The 22,671-nt window shown below is 38.7% G+C and overlaps 1 protein-coding gene across 1 annotated transcript in view; it reads right to left on the bottom strand.

The window, feature by feature from the left end:
- The window catches only part of LOC137388848 (RWD domain-containing protein 4-like), a 145,026-nt gene that overhangs the window by 107,815 nt on the left and 14,540 nt on the right, over window positions 1–22,671 (bottom strand). The gene's annotated exons all lie outside the window — the stretch shown is intronic.

The raw sequence follows: 22,671 nt of genomic DNA, 5'->3' as shown, positions 1-22,671 counted from the left end.
GACGTACTTTTGACATCCCGTTTTTCATAGTTCGGTTATTCTTTGTGTATTGAATATAGGCTCATTCGAAAGCCAAAACTCTGATGTATTGAAATATATAATAAAAAAATTATGTAACTTATGTGCTTCAAGTACTACGTAAAAAATTCTATATAACATAAAGTGCCAAGTCAGGCGAGTTCTCAAATTCGATTTGAATGTTACTCTATCTCGCCGCACTTGCGAAAAATGAATGATAAATAAAAAACGATATATAGAGTGATAGAGTGCTAGCTGCGTATAGAGTGATATCTATTATATATAAAACTTTCCTAACATTCTATTTCGTCGTGAAAGATCGTCCGATGTCTCGACAAAACAGAGAACAGTTGCTACGCAATTGTTCAAAAATACAAAGGCGATTGGAGCAAGTGTTACAGCACCGGTCTACCAATCTAAATGTGACAAGTTGGAGTATCGTCAAAAGTTCTCTTTCATCCTAACCTTGACCTCTGGGTACAGATAGACGATGAACAGGTGGTACCGCTTTTTACAGTAAAATATTTTGTTGCTTTGCTTTATTGTAGACATATGAAATATTTGTTATTAGTTTTACTTTGCAAAATAGACTTAACTGTTTGTAAAAAATAAGCAAATTGTTGTAAATGAACGTTGAAGATGTGCGTTCCCCTTATTGTAAACACTACAACAATTATGGCCTACAAAACTAGTGAGATTGATCAGAAAAAGGAGAAAAGTTGTTGATACAAACCAATAATACTGAAGTTACAGTACAGCCTACAAACTAGAAGAGTTAAGTCAAGTTTTTGTTTTTCCATGGTCGAAGGGGTGAGTTTGGAAAGATCTTGGAAGGAATTAGGCAATTTACATGTATTTTACTGTTTTTATAACGTAAATTCCCTACAACGCAATCGTTCCTTGAACGGATTATTTACGTTGTAGGACCACCTACTGTACTATGGTTTCTATAACCCTCCATTCGATTTTTTGCCATACGATGCCAACCCTAGAACAGATTAAAATTGTAACCCAAGGGTACACTGCACTCACTGTATATACCAGGGTACTAATGTATATAATATAATGTATATATAATAAAGATGTGCCTATGAGTCATTTTCTCTATTAAAAAGTGGCAAGAAAGAGAGAGGGGGGAGAGGGGGGGAGAGAGGGGGGAGAGAGGGGGAGAGAGGGGGGAGAGGGGAGAGAGGGGGGAGAGGGAGGAGAGGGGGGAGAGGGGGGGGGGGGAGAGGGAGGGAGAGCGATATTTTAAGGGTAACTGAGATTCTCTGAATATTAAATTGAATTTGAGTTAAATTGAATCTGAAAGCTTGCGCCGACTCTAAAATTCAAGTTACGTGGAATTTTAACTTGAAAACTACATAAATTCTTTAAGTTATGTGAAATTTACATTATGGGAAGTGTATGTTATAGGAACCTTTACTGTAGGGGAAAAAAGAAAGCAGGGAGGGAGAGAAAAGAGCTGAGAGCAACTAAAGCTTGGACAAAGGATTGCTTAGTGCAGAGAGCAAGAAAATTTTGTGTGCTAATCAGAAATGAGAAAAAAAGTATAGAATATTCTAGAGACGAAACTTATCTTGTTGCAAAAAACCATTCTGAGATGAGCATTTTAAAATATTTATGCGTGTTGCATTTTTATTGTGTAGTTTTGTTGAAGCAAAGAGTGCAAATGTTGGGGTACCGCTATCAACAGTGACTATGTAGTGTCTAGATGTACAAAATGTAGTTAAGATTCTATTCATACAGGAATATGTAATTGCATTGGAGTTTAAAAAATAACTTTCATTCGTTGCTCAAAGCTGTTAGCAGTACAAACAATAACTGAAGCAAATTTTTAAACCAGCTGATTATGTCTTGAAAGCAATAATTTTTAATTAATTACTATTTTCAACTTTACAATGAGAGCACAACCCTGCACAAAATAACAATTACATGTTCAAACGAGTTCAAACTACACAAGGGGTGAAAATTACTGACCCGCTAAATTTTGAAAATGGACAACCCTTATGTACTTGGCAATTTTGCAATTGAAAGATTTCCTATACTGCACGATGGTCAAGATGTTTGATAGTGAGAGATGGACAAGTTTTTCCAATGAAATTATGGTTGTCTGAGCTTGAAGGGCAGCTTCCTCCTAAAGTTAAAATGCTCTAGCAAAAGTCGACGACGAGCAGCCTGAACGAGATTTCCTGTATGCTGAAAGCTTAGATGGGAAGCGGAGAGAGTTTGACGATGCTTTCAAATTTTTAGGGGCTGAAGGTTATGCTGAAGAAACACTTTGGTGAAAATGAGAAAATTTATTTTAGTGTTTCAACTAGCTAGAGAAAAGGAAATGAATCATACAGTCATATTAAAGCAACTGAATCAAGGATAATAAGCTGCTTTTTTTAGCTTGACTATTGGCTGTAATTTTTTGTTGCCAGGATTGTGGCCAAAGAAACTAAGTTGCAGCAGAGGTGACAGTGAGGGAGATACAACTAGCTACCATGATTCCACAAGAAGGCAATCAATGAGTCTAGTGTTTTTGATGAAAAGAGAATGTTGGAAAGTCCAACAGCTTTGGTTTGAGAAAAAAGTGAGGCTGATACTGAGTTACTTGTGATATCATAAGAGAGGATAATTTCATTGAGACCTCAGAGAAAGTATGGCATAATGGCAAAAGCTAAAATCTTTAGATACAGGGAGTGAGGGGGAGCCGTTTCTAGACCTAGCAATAGAGAACGCTTAGGTTACTGGACCTCATTAGGCAAGCGACACAGCTGGAGACAGTTGAGCCTTAAAAAAGCACCATCTTCAACACTTCAAGAACTAAAATAAAGGCTACAGTCATTATGATCTTAACACGGGAAAAGGTAGCCTAGATCTCCCGTGTAGTGGCAGTAATACATGCTGAGAGTGAATCCAATATTGGTCCAGAAAGCAAGGCAAAGAATGGTTGTATACCTCCTTAAGAAATGTATGAGACAGAAAAGCCAAAAGAGAGTAAAGGTTATGTCTCGGGCTGCTATGGCCTTTAGAATTCTACGTACCCACTGTCTTAAATTGCCTCCGAAGGTGGTTGTGAAAAATGGGGTTTTCTACTGCCTATAAAATAAATTTTAATTGGGTGCAGACCTAAAGATACAACTGCAGCATAATATACATTAGCTATCATGTTTCATTTTTGTCAGCTTGATTATCACATGACTGTTGTGTTATTATATTAACCAGATATAAATGTGACTTTTGGCGGAAGGGCACTCAGGGACTTTTTGTGCCATAATAAATGTTGTAAATTTTAATCCATCATTAACCTAACTGTATCTGCCTGTATAAACTAATATGGTGGCCAGTACGGGGCCCGAACCCGAGACATTCGCATTCTCAGCATGAATTTCCCAAGCTTTTTGTAGGGCTAGGTAAAATGGAGCATAGTGTATGTATTGAGTTGAGTGACAACTCTAAACCGTTGGCCATTCACACACCTCATACATTCCCATATCCGCTAATGGACAGCGTTAAATCAGAGTTATAGAACATGATCTCTAACAAAGTTATCTTTCCCGTAAATCAACCAACTGATTGGTTCGCGCCTATGGTAGTAGTACCTAAAAAGAACAAAAAAGTTAGAATCTGTGTTGAATTTGCAGAACTGAACAAGCGAGTGAGACCGGAAGTGTACCCAGTGGCTCACATTCAATCTAGTTTAGCTAAGTTGGGTACAGGCGCTATCTTCACCAAACTCGATGCCAACTCGGGAATTTATCAAATTCCCCTCAAAGAGCAGAATAAGTATCTGACTACATTCTTGACCTAATTCAGGAGGTCTGCGTTCAACCGCCTACCTTTCGGCTTGCAACCCAGCCCGGAAATTTACTCCAAAATTGTTTCCCAAGTCCTAAATGGCTTGGAGGGAGTTATCTGTCACATGGACGATGTTTGTATTTGGGGAAAAGATGTAGAAGAACACGACGCCCGAGTTCGTGCAGTGCTGGAAAGAATGTCAAACGCAAACATGATCCTTAACACCTCTAAATGTGAGTTTTCCTGTAGCTAGATAGCATTTTTAGGGCATGTGATATCATCCACTTGCATACGAGCTAATCCAGATTCGTTTCAAGGCATCAAACGTTTTGCCATGCCTACATGCACTAGAAACGTCTGTAGCTTTCTCGGCATGTGCAACCAGCTTAGTAAATTTTTGACTCAGCTTGGAAGTATTAGTACCTCCCCTACAAAAGCTGTTGCGTAAAAACTGCATATGGTACTAGGGCGAATTGCGAGAACAGTCATTTAAGCAAATCAAGGAGCTACGGAAATCTGTAAAACTGGCCATATACAACCCGGGTCAGGAAACAATAATTCAGACTGATGCGTGTTGTGAAGGCATAGGAGCTGCTCTATTGCAGAAACAAGATGATGGCAGTTTGAGACTGGTAAGCGCCGCTTCCCGAGCATTGAGCGACACCAAGAAGCGTTACGCAGCAACTGAGCAGGAGACATTAGGGGTCGTCTGGGCTTGCAAAACGTTCAAGCAGTATGTAATAGGCCTTAAGGTAACACTAAAACTGACCACAAGCCTCTCACACCACTCCTGAATAATATTGAGATAAATAAGTTTCCTGCTCACATCCAAAGATTTTGCATGAGACTCATGAGGTTTGATTATCACATCGACTATATCCCTGGGAAATATAATATAATTGCAGACGCATTGCCATTCCTGTGCTGTTGCCTCTGACGAGGATCATGCGTTCACTGCTGATGTAGAACTTCATGCTATTTCTGCAATACACTAGACTGCTTCTGCTGCTCGCCTCCACAATCTAAGCGTACTTCAGCAGATGATGTCTTAGCAAGAGTCATACACTGTATTAAAAATGGGTGGCCTGCTTACTTTCCGTCAACCGAGATCCTCCTCCATCCGTACTTTGAGAATCAGGAAAAGCTGTCTGTGATAGAAAAGATGCTGGCCCTAGACCAGGGGTCAAGAACCTTTTGGACTGAGAGAGCCATAAAAACCATATATTTTGAAATATAATATTGTGAGAGCCATACAATATGTTTACAACTAAAAACACAAATAAATTGTGCGTTTTAATTAATTTCAACCCTTAAAGTACAATATGTCACTGGATTCTGTTTAATAATATTGCTATAATGTTGCTAATGAGTATTTCTCAACATTAATGCGATTTTTGGTGCTGCATGGATTTGCAGATGGCTTTGTAGTCTGGTTTATATGTAGTGAGGTTAAGCTTCATGCAGGCATTGAGACTTCCATCCCTCAAACGCGATCGTAGGTTGGTCTTAATGTTCTTTAGATGTGAGAAAGACTGCTCACATGCATACGAAGAGCCAAACATTGTCAGTACAGCAATAATAACGCTATGAAGTGTGTGGTATGTAACAGGAAGTGTGTTCCAAGTTTTGACAATCAGCTGGTCTGCGGGTTGAAGTTTTTTCATTTCTGCCCACTTGTGCTGGTTCGCCAACTCTGCTTGATGTCGCGCAAGTCTTTCCCAATCTTCATTCAGTGACTTGAACTTATTTACCCACACGTCTGAGGCCCTCAGGTCAGCTGCTTGTAGCTCAAAATCTCTGACGGAGACTCCAGGAATGTAACTCAGGTCAGTGCTGTCCACTGCACACTCGTGTGGATGGGTGATGAACTTAAAAAGATGACTGCACTCGCGAAATTCTCTAAAGAGCTCTTTGAATGACTGCAGAAGATTAGATGTAAAACCTGCTAGCTGCTGAAGATCAAGATGTTAAGCAGGATCTCTTGCTGTGCACACAGCTCTAAATTCTCCTAGTTTTTCAAAGTGTAGTAGACGACCTGTGTCAATGTCCCTGATGAAAACTTCCAGCTTGTTTTCAAATGCAAACACTGCTTGTTGCAGAGATAAGATTGGATTTCCAACGCCTTGCATTTTCACATTGAGCTGGTTTAGATGTTCAGTCATGTCCACGAGATAGTAAAACTTCAGGAGCCACTCAGTGTCCGCTAACTGAGGATGCTCAACATTTTTCATTGCAAGATTGCAAGCCTGGATTTCGCTCAGACAAGCCGCAATATGACTGAGAATTTTTCCTCTTGACAACCAATGCACGTTGCTGTGCAGAAGCAAACCAGGATAATTATTCCCAATTTCATCCAGCAGTGTTTTAAACTGGCGATCATTTAAAGCTCGGGCAACAATAAAGTTGACCACCTGAATGACTAGCGACATCACCTCACCAAGCGGCCCGCCACGTATCTGAGCACAAAGCGCCTCCTGGTGTAGGATGCAGTGAAAACTTAAAATGCGTCTCTTTTCATGTTCACGAAGAAGCGTCACAAATCCTCTATTTTCCCCACCCTGCACGGAGCACCGTCAGTGCACACAGAAACCAGTTTCATCATCGGTAAATTTTTTTCTTTAGAGAGCTCATTGAAGGACTTGAATAAATCCCCCCTCTTGTTGTCCCTTTCATAAGTAAAACAGCAAGACTTTCCTCATGCAGCGTGCCACCGACAACATACCTTGCAATCACGCTGAACTAGGATAAATTGCTTACATCTGTTAACTCATCCACAGCAAGAGAAAAAAATTGTGCCGCATTTACGTCTTTCACTCTGCTTTCAACTTGATTTGACAGCATGATGGTACGATCGTGAACAGTTCTTGCTGGCAGAGGCATGTCTTTTATTCGTTTAATTATCTTATCTTTTTCTGAAAAGTCGTCAAAAAGTTCATTTACAACATCAAGCATGAATGCTTTGGCATACTCCTGATCTGCGAAAGGCTTTCCATTTCGCACAATTGCTAAGGCGCCAGCAAAGCTAGCCGAGTTACAGTCACCTTGTTGGGTCCAAACGCAGAGTTGCTGTTGACTGGCTTGCACTCTTGATAATAGGTCTTGACATGCTTTCTTCCTGCTGCCCCCCTCAGGATATTTCAATGCAAATGTAGTATGATGCGTGTCAAAGTATCGCTTCATATTAGATTGTTTCATAGATGCAATTTTATCATTGCATACTAGACATACTGCAGAGCCTGCTCTTTCCACAAAGGCAAATTGCTCTGTCCATTCCTGTTGAAAAGTACGATACTGCTTGCCTGTTTTTCTTTTAGCCATCTTCTCAAAAGGGCTTCAAAGTTATTAATTAGCTGACAACGCCAGAAAACGTGGCAGGTTTAAGTCTTGACCCCACAACAAGCCATAATGTGAACCCTTTTGCACACACGCAAAGGAGTCTAACGTCACTTTCTTCATAATTTATTTTTATTATGATTTATTTGTAGAAAGATTTTCAATATTATTTTTTTGCCCAAAATTAATCTATTATTATTTTATATCATAAATAATACATATAAATTGACATGCAAAATGTCGCTCACACAAAGGTAGGACAATGATTGTAAACTTACATCTGAACCCATATGCCAAGTCTGCGAAAACAATTAGTAAATCCCAGATTCAAATCGTGCTTCCCTAGTTGTGACAGGATTACGCTTTGTCCAGTCAACAAAATAACATTGACCTTTTAGCTAGTAGGTGGAGCTAAGAGTAACTAGCTTATTGTCCCGGTTTTGCCTACGAATAATAACTATTTAGATATATAACACAATGGGAGCACGGGGGGTAGCACACTCACTGCTTTTAAGGACTAAGTCTATAACTAGCTCTGCAGTGAAGTCAAGGCCTTCGTGAGTGCGGCTGCGGCTGAGAGCGCAAGTAAAATTAAAAGACTGCTAGATTTGTTTTGATTGGCCAATTTCACTGCTTGCTTATTTGACTGAGAGAGCCATATGCAGCCATCAAAAGAGCCACAAATAGCTCGCGAGCCATAGGTTCCCGACCCCTGCCCTAGACAGTCAAATCATTATCCCTCAAATTAATCGACTAACAATGTTGAATCAAGTTCACCAAGATCACCTAGGCATAGCGAAATGTCGCGAAAGAGCTAGAAAATCTGTTTGGTGGCCTAGAATGTCGCAACAAACCGCAGATGTTGTCAAAAATTGTACTTCGTGTCGGATGTTCTCTAAGACCCATGCGTAGCCGTTACTTCGTTTGGACTATCAAGAAAGACATTATGAAAGAGTAGACAGCGACCTGTTCCAGAGTAAAACATACTTCCTGCTGGTAGATTACTATTCGTATTATATTGAAGTAGCGCTGCTCAATGAACTGGCTAGCGCCGAAGTTATCCGTCACATGAAGAGCATATTTTCTTGTCACGACACGCCCGAAAAAGACGCTTGCGAGGAATTTAAAACCTCACTCACATTACGAGCTTGCCCAAATGCCCACAGAGTAACGGGGCAGTTCAAACAGTAAAATCCATCCTCAAAAAGGAACTCGACTCTTACCTTGGGCTAATGGCCTTCCGATCATTGCCGCTTAAAAACGGAAGTCACCCTCTGAACTGCTTATGGGGAGATGTATCCGTACGACGGCGCCCCGACAGATTACCCGTTGTGCTACAGCCGGTAGCTATCGATACTAAGGACATTGCTGCTAAGAAGAGAGCAATCCATGTAAAAAGTGCAATAAACTTTGATCTTAGACACCGTGCTAGAGAAAGGTCTTTTATCAAATGTGGTACTGCCGTTTATGTGAAAGATCTTCATCACAATGCAGAAGTCACACGTACACCCGCAAGTACCCCACAATATTTCATTGTACAAGATGATACCGGCAGAACTATCCGCCTTAACCAATCTGATTTAGTAGAGCTCCCCCACATCAAACGCTTCACCAAAGCGATCGAGCTTTGGCCGGGAGCTAAAACCGCATCGTATTCTTGACATGTAAAACAGCTGCTCCACCTTACAAACATTTAGGGTTGGACTCATTGCTACTATAGTTTTATCATTCGTAATGTTGTATACTGTTTTGAATCCTTTTGGTTTTTCCATCTTCCCGAGAAGGGAAGATGAAAAAACCATTAGATTTTGATGTTGTGTTATTGTATTAACCGGATATCGATGTTGTAGGATATAGTACGAACGGCATTGACCCTAACGGAAAGACACGAAGTACTGAAAAAGCTAGACGATAACTGACGGAGATACCCAAAGCGCGTCTTGCCTGAAATGGTGAGCCTACTGGACATGCTTTGGAGACTTATACAAGACTTCTACTATTTAAGGTATATCTTAAGGTTAAGCTTATACTACATGGTGTCAGAAGTGAACTATTAGAAGCCTAGTTGGCGAATTTGTAGAAATTCGTGGTATATTTAAGATACAAATCATAATCAGAAAGTTTGTAGGAACTTGTTGTTATCATTGGTACATTGTATTGAGTTTCTGCCACTGTTTCTGCTGAAGTGCTTAGTAGTGAATTTGTAAGAATTCGATTATAGAGTTTGTAGGAACTTTGGTAATTATAAATCATATTGATTAGGGTTGTGCAAAAAATTGACATGGCTAAAAGTAGAGAAGATCTTTTTGTGTAGAGAAGAAATTTTAAAGGTGAAAGGTTAGCGCTCAATTGGAAAGGTTTTAAAGCTTAATTTGAGATATTGCAAATTGCTAAGAAATATTCAGAAATGGAGGCTGATCAACAGATTACCAATTTGCTACTCTTGATGGGATCTGATAATGTTCCGATATATAATCAATTCATCTTTCATGCTACAGAAAAACCAAGACATTAGATAATGTAACAGCCATGTTTGATCGGCATTTTGAACCTATAAATAATGTTATTTTTGAACGAGTCAAGTTTAACAGTATCAAGCAAGGAACTCAGCCTATCCATCAGTTTATTACACAAATACAGTCACAGGCAGACAACTACGACTATGGAACAATTCGTGATGAAATGGTGAGGGATATGATAGTTGTAGGAGTTGCTGACGATAAACCTAGGGAATATTTAATAGATGCAGAGGACTTAGACCTCAAATGCATAACCAAAGCTAAACAGTATGTAACTCACCATGCTCAGGCATCAAAGATGACAAGTCAGGAGACGGGTACGGAGAATTTGGATGCAGTCAAACAGTCCCAAAGCTTGGATGCTGTTAGACAATATAGGACAGGATATCAACCTAGGCCAAGTGATGATTATCATCAGGATAGATTTAGTAGTCAGAAAAGACAAAGACAAAATGAAAAAGCAAAGAAAGACCTCAAGTGTGACTTTTGCAATAAACCAGTTCATCCAAAAGATAGATGCCCGAACCGAAACTTTATTTGTCACATGTGCAAGGTTCGTGGACATTGGCCAAGATCTGTAAAGAAGGCTACAAAAATAAAGCTGAAGAAGTTGAGTGTGATGAGCTAGAAGGTCAATTTTTGGACGACTCCGAATGACTAGATGAAGTGTCTGAATCACTAACTGAAATGTCAAAAGCTTGGTTAGCAGATACGAACCCTTTTACGAGCAGAGCGACGTTTTTGCCACTTTGCGATACAGCTGCAAATGAGCAGAACGACATTTTTGTCGCCACGGTATCGTATTTTTATTATTGCAGTTTCTGGTTAGCTAAATGCCGTTCTTTGTTTACTTTTTTTACCAATAGCAAGCTACGATATGTTGGCTTCGGTTAGCCTCTAAAATGAACTTTTTATTTGCAAGAAAACAATCGTTTTAAGCAGTGATAAATAGATAAAAATTTCGAAAAACATTAGAAAATTGTTCTAAATAATTTTTCAACTTTTATTCTTCTTGGTTCTGCTTTAGCCTTTATTTACCGAAAATCTTCGAGAGTTTGAATTTTATTAACCATCATGGCGACTTCTAAGAGAACTCCATGAGATTATTCTAATACAGCAAGTACTAGTACCAGGATTACTAAGAGAATCAGAGCTGACAGTGACTTTTTAGATTTAGTAGCCAGAGATGACAGTGAATCAGGTTCGGATTGTGATTGGAATGCTTTTACATCTGGAAGTGATATTAATGAAGAGGCTGATAGCAGTAATGATGAGAATATGAGTGGGGTGATGCCAGCGCCTGAAAAAATATTACCAACATGAAGAGAGATAAATCTACAATTCATCAGTTTGTAGCAGTGACAGGCCCAGTATTTACTTCAGTAGATGCTCAACCAGTAGAGTATTTTGAAAAGATTTTGGAGTCTGTCAATCCAGGAGGTGCATCTTTGTGGGAGCTCTTTGTTACAGAAACTAACAAGTACGACAAGTATTACTTGAAGAAAAATCTGCTGCTAAAACCTCACTCGAAAGTGCATCAATTAAAAAATGCTACTGTGCCACAAATGAAGGCATTTATCGGAGTTCTTCTGAACATGGGTATAAATAGAAAGCATACCATTGCATCTTACTGGAACAGCACTAATTGGTCGCAAGACTTTCCCATGTTTAGAAATGTGTTTACCCAGAGCACATTCAAACTGCTGATGCGCTTTTTCCGTGTTAGCGATAGGGATACAGAGCCAGCCAAGGGTTCAAGCAATTATGACCAAATATTCAAGTTTAGACCTGTGCTTGAGCACTTCAACAAAGCATGGGAAAAAGAATACAATCTAGGGTGCACTATCTCTATTGATGAGTCAATAGTTGGCTTTAAAGGCAGGCATGATTTGGTGAATTACATTAAAATAAAAAAAATCATCTATGGGGCCCAAAAGAGTACAATGTGTGACTATGCTACGGGTTATTGCTCTCAGACTATATACCACGTCAGGGAAATGTCGAAAGGTGCACACGGCCAACCATATGAAGTTTGTGTTAAGCTAATGTCACCGCACCAAGGTAAACACCATCACCTAATCGTTGAAAATTACTATACAAGTGTACCACTTTGTGAGAACTTTTTACTGCAAAGCACATACGTTACAAGTACTGTCAGGCCAAACAGGGTTCAACTCTCTCCCGATATGAAAAAAACAAAGGTGATCTAATTGCGACAAGGAAGCAGAATCTGCTCGCTGTCAACTGGCATGACAGAAAACAAGTCAAACTTTTCTCAAGCAACAATGGAATGGGAGGAGTTGACCAAATTAGTGATCAAATGATCGATCAATATTCTGGAGAATTCAGGACCGTAAAGTTGTAGGAAAATGTGGTGTTTCACTTGAGCTGTTACAAATGCATTTATCAGCTATAAGAACAATCCACAACATCAAAGTAAAAAACAGGACCACTACAATTTTATTATTCATTTAGTGGAAGGACTGATTGGTGATTACCATGAACCGAGGAATCAAGTGGGACGTCCTAGCGTCACATCTCCTCTAGCAAAAAAACGCAGCAACAATTTATTAACACAAGTCCCCTATGAAAAGAGACGAAAGTGCGCTGTGTACGCAAAACCTAGACACCACCGTGATGGCTACAAAAAGACACGATTAAGTACATGGTACAAAGACTGTGATGCAGGCCTTTGTAAAGGAGAATGCTTTACAAAGGCCTACATCACACGTAAATTGTCTAATTACGTACAAAAATATCATATGTAAACATGACAATTATAAAAAGCATTAGCTTGTGCAATGTTTACTTGAATCATACAAATATGAATGTGCTTATTTGAATGTACACTTGTATCATAAAGCGATATATAATATCTATATTGTGAAGGACTGAGATTATACACGCGTTACTGGCAACACATATATATTGTATCCTTAGAATAGCACGATCGTCTAATCTTCTTGTTGTATTACATAATCCTATATATCCTTTTTTTGTTGTATTACATAATCCTTTATATATTCTTTTACGCATGCATACGCTTATGTACTTTTACATAATATCCTTACGCACTCCTTTTATGGGCACGAATCGAATAGTAGGGCGAAGAATGCTGAAAAGGACTGATTGCATTTATGCCTGCCTGGGTGGCTTGAAGGTGGTAGAAGGCAAGGATTGATCTGACTCCAGACCGAACTGCCTGGGTGGATCTAAGGAAGGCTAGGGGTTGGTCTGTGCTTTAACTAGACCTGATCGGATATGCAATAGCATAAGGGAGCAGGCCCTAGAGCGAGCTACTCGGGGACCTAGACTAGCCAACGATAGAGACACAGGGGGCAGGCTACATTGGGTTCGGAGTAGGCCTGACTATTGGGTAGTTGTCACGGACTGATTTGACCATCGAGTGTGTCAGGCATGCCCAGCAAAGGGGACACCCAGAGTTAAGCTGCGTCCACCTGTTAGTGCAGTAAAGCTGGTTCAGCTACCGGGGCCAGACCTTTACAATATATTTATCTTGATAGATCCATATATATAAATATTTTTGTTATACCTTTTTATTCTTTTATAATATATATATACATATATATATATATATATATATATATATATATGGACATATACATGTATACACATGCACCTTTAAAAATAGATATATGCACATAATAACGCACAGAAGATTGTATAAACTTTTTACGAGAAATTTATTTTCCGATAAATTAATTCGCCCAGGGGGATCTGATATAGTCCTGAAAATTTGCCCGCGAAAGGGTTAAGGTAAATACCCAAACAATTAAATTCAAAATAGATACCAGAAAAGCAGTAATAGCCATTCCATTGGAATTTAGAAAATATGTGAGAAATACAAGATGCGCGAATAAAAAACTGAGGAGCAAGAAACCATGAATTGGTTGTTACTGGTCAGGCAGTTGCAAAGTTGTCTAATGGAAGTAGACAAGTTGAGTAAACTGTGTACTTTGTAGACAATCTAGTTTCACCATTGTTGGGAAAGCCAGCAATAACAAAGTTAGGGTTAATACAGTTTGGAGGAACTGTAGTAGAAGTAAAAGTGATTGAAAAATGGAGTATTCTAAACTGTTTGTAGGGTTAGGAACATTAGACACTAATGTGAAAATATCAATAAACGAAAAGATTGACTCATTAATACAGAGCATCTCTCAATGGGTCGCAACAGCGCAAGGAAAACCACTAGAAGAAGAACTGTGAAGGACGGAATGACTTGAAGTAATTGAGAAAATTGAAAAGCCAACAGAATGGTGCGCCCCTTGCATCGCAGTGCCCAAGAAAAATGGAAAGCTTTGTGTATGTATAGATTTAAATAACCTTAACAGAGCAGTAAGAAGAGAATACCACCCACTTCCAACTTCAAAGGAGATACTGGCAGAGTTAGGAATGGAAATTAGATGCTAGGAAGTTGGGAAATTAGATGCCAATCGTGATTGGCAGTTAGAATCACACCCTGAATCACAGAAGATGACAACATTTATTACACTGTTCGGCAGATTTTTTGTAAGAGATTGCTATTTGGAATAAGTTCCGCCCCAAAAATATTCTAAAGAAAATGCAGAAGGTATTAATGGGTCTTGAATGGGTTATTTGTCAAATGGATGACATCTTGATTCATGGCAGCTCTAATGAAGAACATGATACGAGACTGAGGAAAGTACGCGATAGGTTGCAAAAAGCAGGCATTACATTTAATTCGAATAAATATGAGTTTGAAGTGAACAAAACTAAATTTATAGGCCACATACTTGATGAAAAGGGAATAGGAGCTGATCCGGAGAAAACCAAAGCTGTCACAAATTTTCCGAAGCCATCCAATAGAACAGAATTAAAACAGTTTTCTGGAATAGTTAACTACTTGGGAAAATTTACTCTGCTATTAGCAGATAAAACTCATCATTTACGTCAGCTATTAGGCAAAGACTGTGATTGGGTGTGGGGAGAACTACAAGATGAACAGTTTAAAAATGTCAGAGATTTTAACAAATACCCCAGTATTGGTTCCGTACTCTCTGTCTGCTGACACAATTATCAGTGCTGACTCGTCGTCCTATGAATTGGGCACAGCAGTATTACAAAAGGTCGGTGAAGAGTGGAGACCAGTAACTTATGCTTCGAGGGTCCCTCACTTCGGCAGAAAAACACTGCACAAATAGAAAAGGAAGCCCTGGTTATAGCCTGGGTGTGCGACAAGTTTAACTACTATGTGATGGGAAAAGATTTTACAAAAAAACTGATCACAAGCCACTACTAGCAGTACTAGGTAACAAGGAACTGGCCAAGCTACCAGTTAGAGTACAGCATTTCCGACTACGAATGATGGCATATAGGTACTCGATTATATATACACCTGGTAAAAAGTTAGTGTTGGCTGATGCATTGTCAAGGGCACCAGTGGAAGAGATAGGAAAAGATGTAGACGAGTTGAAGGACTCGGAGATGGTATTAGAAATGATAGCAGCAATCCCAACTGCCGCGAACAGATTAAACTGAATCAAAGCAACACTACTAGAAGATGAATTAGGAGTGCTGTTACGTAAATACATCGCAGATGGATGGTTAAACTTGATAAGATTGCCGGAAGTAGCTAAAGTGTTACACGTTTAGGGATTTTCTGACATACGTTGATGGTATGGTTTTATACAACAATCACTTATTTATTCCATTGCTAGAAAGGCAGTGTTAGAAAATATACATAAGGGACATCAAAGAGAAACAAAAAGCATCAGAAGATCAACAGAGATAGTCTGGTGGCCGAGTATGACAGCAGAAATCAGAACAATGGTCGAGAATTGTGACAAATGCAAACAGTTTCGGTTGAAACCAAAGGAGCCATTGGTAACTACTCCGAAACCAGAGGAACCCTGGTGGAGATTGGCAATGAATGTATTTGAAAAGAATGAAAAAGAATAAATGTTGGTGATAGATTATTTTAGCAGATTGGTTACAGTGCACGAGTTGAAGGACTCGTTCAGCTCATCTGTAGTCATAACGATTCAGAAAAAACTATTTTGTACCATAGGGATTCCGAACACCATGGTCAGTGACAATGGCCTACAGTTTGTTTTGGAAGAAACGAAAAAAAATTCAGAAAATGGGACATTGAACACATTACGAGTGCGCCACGTTATCCTCGAAGCAATGGCGAAGCCGAAAAGGCAGTAAGAACAGTAAAAATTCTGATGAACAAGAATACCAACTTGCAAGCAACGTTGTGTATGTATAGAGACACACCACTGTCAAATGGTTATCCACCAGCACAGTTATTGTTCAACAGATCGATGAATTCGATGGGCATTATGCCCGAAGAGAGAATTGACTTGAAAATGCTGAAGAATAAAGAGGCACAGATTTTAGCCAAAAGAAACCCGTGGTATAACAAATGATATGTGACAAAACCATGATCAGATTTAACTATAAATCAGCCAGTGGTTGTAAATAATCCAGGAGGTCGGAGCGTTCCAGCTCGAGTACTTGCTACTAGAGGAAGGAAAGTAGTAGCTAGAAGTTCTAATGATACACTTTTTAGGGAGAATTGGGCTTATGTAGTAGGAAGAGGTGAAGTGAATACGAAGTCAAAAGAAGTACAGGCTTCTCCAGAACTGCCCAAAGAAAGGGGGCAAACAGAAGCACGATGCCCCAATGAGTCAAGGACAGTACATAAAGAACATACAAAAGGAGACAGGAGGATGATGGAAAAATTACTCAGGGGACAACGAGTGCATATACTAGTGAGAACAGGCGGGATAATGAGTTACCGACACAAAACAGTCCAGTAAATAGATGCACATCAAGACAGCAGAGTCCAATTTTTCAGATACAACAAGCTCCGCAAGAAAAGAAGGAACCACAACACCAAACACAGTCATCAACTAGAGGAAGAAGATCTAGTAAACGACAGAGTGATCCCAAACCAGTATATGTCACAAAATCAGGAAGGCAATCGAAACCTCCAGAGCAGTTGGATTTATAGTTATCTGATTTTCTGTTTATCCTGATAGTTCCTCGAGTTTTAAAAATTGTTGTAAATGCGTTGTTATATAACTGATATAATTTGTTGTAGTCATGAAAACTTTTGTTCTAGGAAACTCTATTGTGAGGGAGTTTGAGGACTCCTCGTTTGAGGCTATATCAATACCCAGCCCGATGTGGAGCGAGGCGTTACAATATATAACATCAGACTTTGGAAGGTCTCGCAGTTCTATTATCTATGTTCATGTAGGGCCTGCAAGGTTCAGTAGGATTAATTGTTCGGGTAGTTTACGACAATGTAATTTAGATAGACCCAATAATGGTACTCTGGATGAGATATATGAACCTTATAGGATACGAATGTTCAGAAATGACATTACTATAGTTATTTGTACAACCTATCCCATGGACTTTGCCAGTTATAACAATCATCTAGCTTTAAGGGCAAGGGGTAGGAACAGAAGTGTAAGAAATGACAATGAACGGGATACTAGAATGGTTGTGGTTGAGAACAGACTAATCATTGATTTCAATATGGCTAGAAATATGGCAACCCCCTATATGCATAGGATTTTCACTAGAAGGAACCACACATATGGATTCAAACCACAACTGCTGAGGGATGGTATTCACCTAACGAGATATATAACGAGAGACTGGGCCAGAGAAATAAGAAAAGTGAACGTAATTAATATGGGAAGATCAAGGAGGAGGTTCATCTAAATAGAGCTGTACATATACATATAGATAAAAAAGAAGTTACTGCTGGGGGTTTGTATTTATGCTGTAGAGAGGGTGTGATGGCACCCTGGAAAGAGGCTTAAAAGGGAGGTGTAGGATATAGTAAGAACAGCATTGACCCTAACGAAAAGCCACGAAGTACTGGCCAAGCTAGACGATAACTGACGGAGATATCGAAGCATTTCTTGCCTAGGATGGTGAGTCTGCTAGACGTGCTTTGTAGGCTTATACAAGACTTCTACTATTTAAGATATAGCTTAAAGGTTGACTTGCAACAAAATTCACATTACAGTTATTTGGTATCAAAAAATTCACCATGTCTTACTCTGCTGTGTTGTAGGTGCAAAATATGTGGAAATGCGATTACAAGCTCCTAAAAGCTCAAAAACGAACAGTTAATCGCCGTCATCACAAAGCCGCAGTAGATTAGAATCTCTTTCCAAAACGGCTCAAATGGGATGTAGTTGTACAAGATGACTTTTGTTTACACTTTCACGCAACCTCATTCGTCGAAATATTTTCATAAATATACTTCACGCATTCAATAAAACCATGTCTATTGTTCTTACGCGTCTATTTTATCGTCATTGTAATGCTGTCACTTTTAGCACTGATATCTTATAACTTGGCGTAAAAATTCGTTTAATTTCTTGACCTTAGCTCGAAGAAGTACATATCATTGTCTGATAAACATGACGAGCCTGTTGGTCACTTGTGATAATTGAAAATCGCTGCAGAAATTATTTGCCAAGTATTGGGTCACATGATCAGATTACGACTAGCGACTAGACAGTTAGACCAAGTCAAAACAAAACTGTGAAGTAGCGAGCATCTATATTTGATACGGGGTCTTCGGTAAAACCTGAAGTGTTTGTCATAAACTAGTGCTATGAGAAGTTTTATATTGAGCCTTTGATTGGCCTTTTAATTCACGTGAGAACATCACGTGACAAAACAATAACCAAATGTAATAACAACGTCAGAGAAATAAACTGATTTCAATCTACGGCGGCTTTTCGTTTTTGAGCTTTTAAGATGTAATCACATTTCCACATATTTTGCACCTACAACCCAGCAGAGTAAGACATGGTGAATTTTTTGATACCAAATAACTGTAATGTGAATTTTGTTGCAAGCCAACCTTTAAGGTTAAGCTTATACTACAGATGTGACTTTCGGTGGAAGGGCACTATTAGACTTTTTGTGCCGTAATAAACGTTGTGAATTCTAATCCACCATTAGCCTAACTGTATCTGCCTGTATAAATTAACAATGACCACTTGGCAATGATAATCGTCCTGATAAGGCAAGAAATGTGAGCCATCTTGTACATACTAACTTTGACACCGTCAAAATGAGCTTATGAAAAAAATAACAAACTGCATATCATATACATAACTAGCTTGATGCTACATGGCAAGTTTCTATCACGGTCCAAAATAGAGCTATCTAGATCTTTGACCGACACGATCCGTAAAAAAGCGTTTTTAGGCACAGAGGTGCTATCTGTGATGAATTCACTGAGCTGAGCTTTTTCTAATTATCATAACTGTTCAACTATTCTCGGATTAGCCCAAAAGCCAGCTTGCGCAGAAAGCCCATGGATTAACGCCCAGCCCTTGCTATATAAGCAAAGGTGCTCCAGTGTTAAGCAGGAGGAGTAAGGATATGCAACAAGAGAAGATACCTGAGTGAGGGAGAACAAAGAGCACAGAGCAAGTGATACAGACTACAAACGACAAAACGAAGGACTGAGGATTACGAAAAGTTACGAATCATTAAGAACAGCATAGTAACATTAACTTATCTCTGTGCAGCTTTGTGTATACACATATGCCTTGACATTCTTACATTTACAATAGTAACTGTTTGAGTATTTATTATTTGTGAACTCAATTCAGCATTACGCTTGATTGCAGTGAATTGTATCTAATTGCTCTGTCTTTTCATGCTTATAGAGCTTGTGTGAATAAAGAGCCATACTCATTCACCAATCACCTTGCTTGCAACAAATACAGTTGTGCATGAGAACTACTACTCATTCGGTATAAGACAACCTGTACGCAGAACCCACTTGCAAGCATACCTGCCAACTCTCACGCATTGGGCGTGAGACTCACGCAATCACCCCAAAGAAAAAATGAAAATGCGTGAGATTTTTGCCCCAATTTCCACAATTTTATATATACTAGCATTGATACATCAATTGCCCCAAAACCAAATCTCACGCATTGCCCCACACTTGGGTTGGCAGGCCTGCTTGCAAGTGGCTAGTCAGCGCTGACTTCCATAACTTAAAACAACAATTTAGGCGGACCTTAACGTGCGCTAAACTGTTTCAATAAGCATTGACCCTATAAAGCAATCAATATAAAGCTCCAATAATTTCAACAATGCATAAACCAGTTTAAGAATCTCTATCTAAAAGAAGCTTTTCAGTTTAACAAATGACGCTTAGGACATATATTTGACTACTGGGAAAGCATTTTTAGACGCATTGGTAAAGTACTCAAAATTATTGTTCAAGCATATAGCATACTGAAAATTTATTAATTTGTGAACCAACTTTTAAAATAAACTACGGCGATAGCAAATGTACAGTCTCAAATTCGGCGCATGGTGTTTTTCGCCAGACTGGAAACGATAGCGATATTCTTTTTTCCGCGCTATCAAATTACGAGAGCTGCAAAAATAGACCCGCAAGCAGTCGCGAACTGTTGGTTATACACAGCCATCCAGTTTACTGCATTTATAGAACAAAATTTTTAATTAGCTATAACTTGTAGACAGCGATCTTAAACTGCTGCTTTATTGAAACGTTTGAAGTTATTTGCAGACAGAATATTTTCTGTAATTTTTTGTGAGCCACGATTTTTTAGTATATTCATTTTTATATTATAATTGTCGAAGTAATTCTACTCAGCAGATTTTTCATACTTGATATTCTCTCATCGGTGCTCCAGTTGTTATATGCCAGATTACAGGCCTGCCAACACTCACGCAATCTCACAAAAAAAAATGAAAATGAGTGAGAAATGCGTGAGTTTTTTGCTCCAATTTTCACAATTTTATATATACTATCATTGATACATCAATTGCCCCAAACCTAATCTCAAGCATTGCCCCACTCTTGGGTTGGCAGCAGGCCTGCCAACTGTGCAGGCCTTGCGTAGGACAACCTTGCAGCTGTGCGTAGGACTACTGTTGTTTTATATCTGTTTTTGAGTATTTTACCATACCATAACTGGATGAGAGAACACTTTGTTGATCCCCATCTTGGATGATTTTTGTGAGTAAAGCTAACCTATGGTTTTGCCTTTGCCTGGATAGAATCGGAAGACCTAACTTTTCCCATGCTTTGATGATACTGTTATGAATTTTTAGACTGCTCACGATTTTAATAGCTCTCCTCTGTACGCTTTCTATTGAGTTTATCGTAGCTTTGTTGGTAGGATCCCATATTGTATTCGCATACTCTATGATGAGTCTACATAGGCTGGTGCATGCGAGCGGTTGGCTGTTTTTGAGTGCGCCACCAAGCATATATTTGATTGCCCTAAGGTTTTACTAGCTTTCTCAGTTTTTATGTCAAAGTGTTGGTCAAAGTGTAGATCTTGTTGCAGAATATATGGTGTTTTCTACCCATGGAACATGTGATGTGCCAAGCTTGTATTGTGACTGGGCTTTAGGGTGTGGTCCGAAACAAAACAGGTGTTATGACCATTATGACAGACCATTATGTTTGCAGGAAACCAATAGTGACACAACATCAATGTGTCAATGCTCAATCACTCATATGTATAAGCAATATTCTGTTCTATGGTATGATTTGCAAATCATAATCGAATGAAATAAATTTTTTTCTGTAAATTTATTGGTGTAATAGTTACAATGTAGGGTGAGTGAGCAACTCCAATTTAGCGTTCGTGATAATCTGTTATAAAAATATACCTACCAATCTTGTTTTGATTTCAAGTTTGTTCATAAATAACAGTGAAAGTATTTAAAAAAATATAAAATTGATAGTAGAATATGGATCTGTTCAACGAGCTGAGCACAACATGATTGCACTAGACTCTACAGTAAAGTGAATGCTGAGAAAAGCATTTTCATCAGTAACTAATCCCTGCAGACCTACTCAATAAGTAGTGGTTTAAATAGATGTAACTGTTTATAAATGAAGTTGTTATGGTTGTTTTTGCAATTTTTATTTATTTGTTTCACCTCTCTTTTGGTTGGAAAAGTTTTTAAGTTAGTGCATAGCTAGATCATGTAAGCGCAACAACTCAAGCCAAGATTTTGTTAATTTATGAGAGGAGTTTTAAAGATAAAATACATTTATGACTTGCTAAGATCAGCATGTGCCAAGCACTAGGCTGTCACAATCAGCTTAGCGTTTAATCAATTGGGGGTGACCAAGGGTCACCCACAATTGTGTGTGATCCACTCCTGTGTCATCCGCAAGGATTGTGGATGACACAACCCTTAAACTGATGTTACAAAAAAATTTTCAGTGATCTCTAGTTTTAGTTCCGATATTGTATGTTTCTTAGCAACTGAACATTGGAGCATAACTGAACATATCAGACTTATTTTTACTTGAGTTCAATGTATTTACTTCCTTTTTCTCTCACCTACAGTAAGTGTAGTGAACAGTAAGTGTAGTGAAATGCACACAGGGAATAATACTTGATAGTGGAAACTCCATAGCTTGTAGATAATCTAATGATGCTTGCACGTAAAGCCTCGTTAATATCAATAAAGAGTGTTGTTAGTATGTGTAGTATGTGTTTCAGACTAATGCTGTGGACTTGGGATATCTCCGAGGAATTTGAGTTGAATAATTTACGCTGTTGAACATAGGTGATTTTTATCCAATTGTGATGTAATTCATAGTAATTATATACAGAAAAGAAATTTTGTTTTCTCATGTGATCTGGAGCAATTGTAACTTAGCTGGTCTGATCCTGGCACCCAGTTAACCATAAATGGACTAACAACTAATAATAACCAAGCCCATATGATTAAAACAGTTTTATACAGATTCAACAAATTTGTTAAGGTTCTCAACTTCTAAAGTGTAGTGTTCTCTGGTGGATTCATTCCTACCAATTTTTTATCATGAAAGCAGTGTATATCTAACCGTCAATGCAATTACCATTTTGTTCCCAAAATCTACTCATTTTGCTTCTAGAGACTTGAATTTCGTTACAGTGGATGCTCCTACAATGTAAACAATCCGTTTCAGGAAAGTTTACGTTATAGCTACTGTAAA

This window comes from Watersipora subatra, chromosome 2 (genome assembly GCF_963576615.1).
Source record: "Watersipora subatra chromosome 2, tzWatSuba1.1, whole genome shotgun sequence".
NCBI classification, from domain to species: domain Eukaryota; kingdom Metazoa; phylum Bryozoa; class Gymnolaemata; order Cheilostomatida; family Watersiporidae; genus Watersipora; species Watersipora subatra.
Note: the sequence above shows the minus strand (reverse complement) of the source record. Positions and strands in the feature narration are given on the sequence as shown.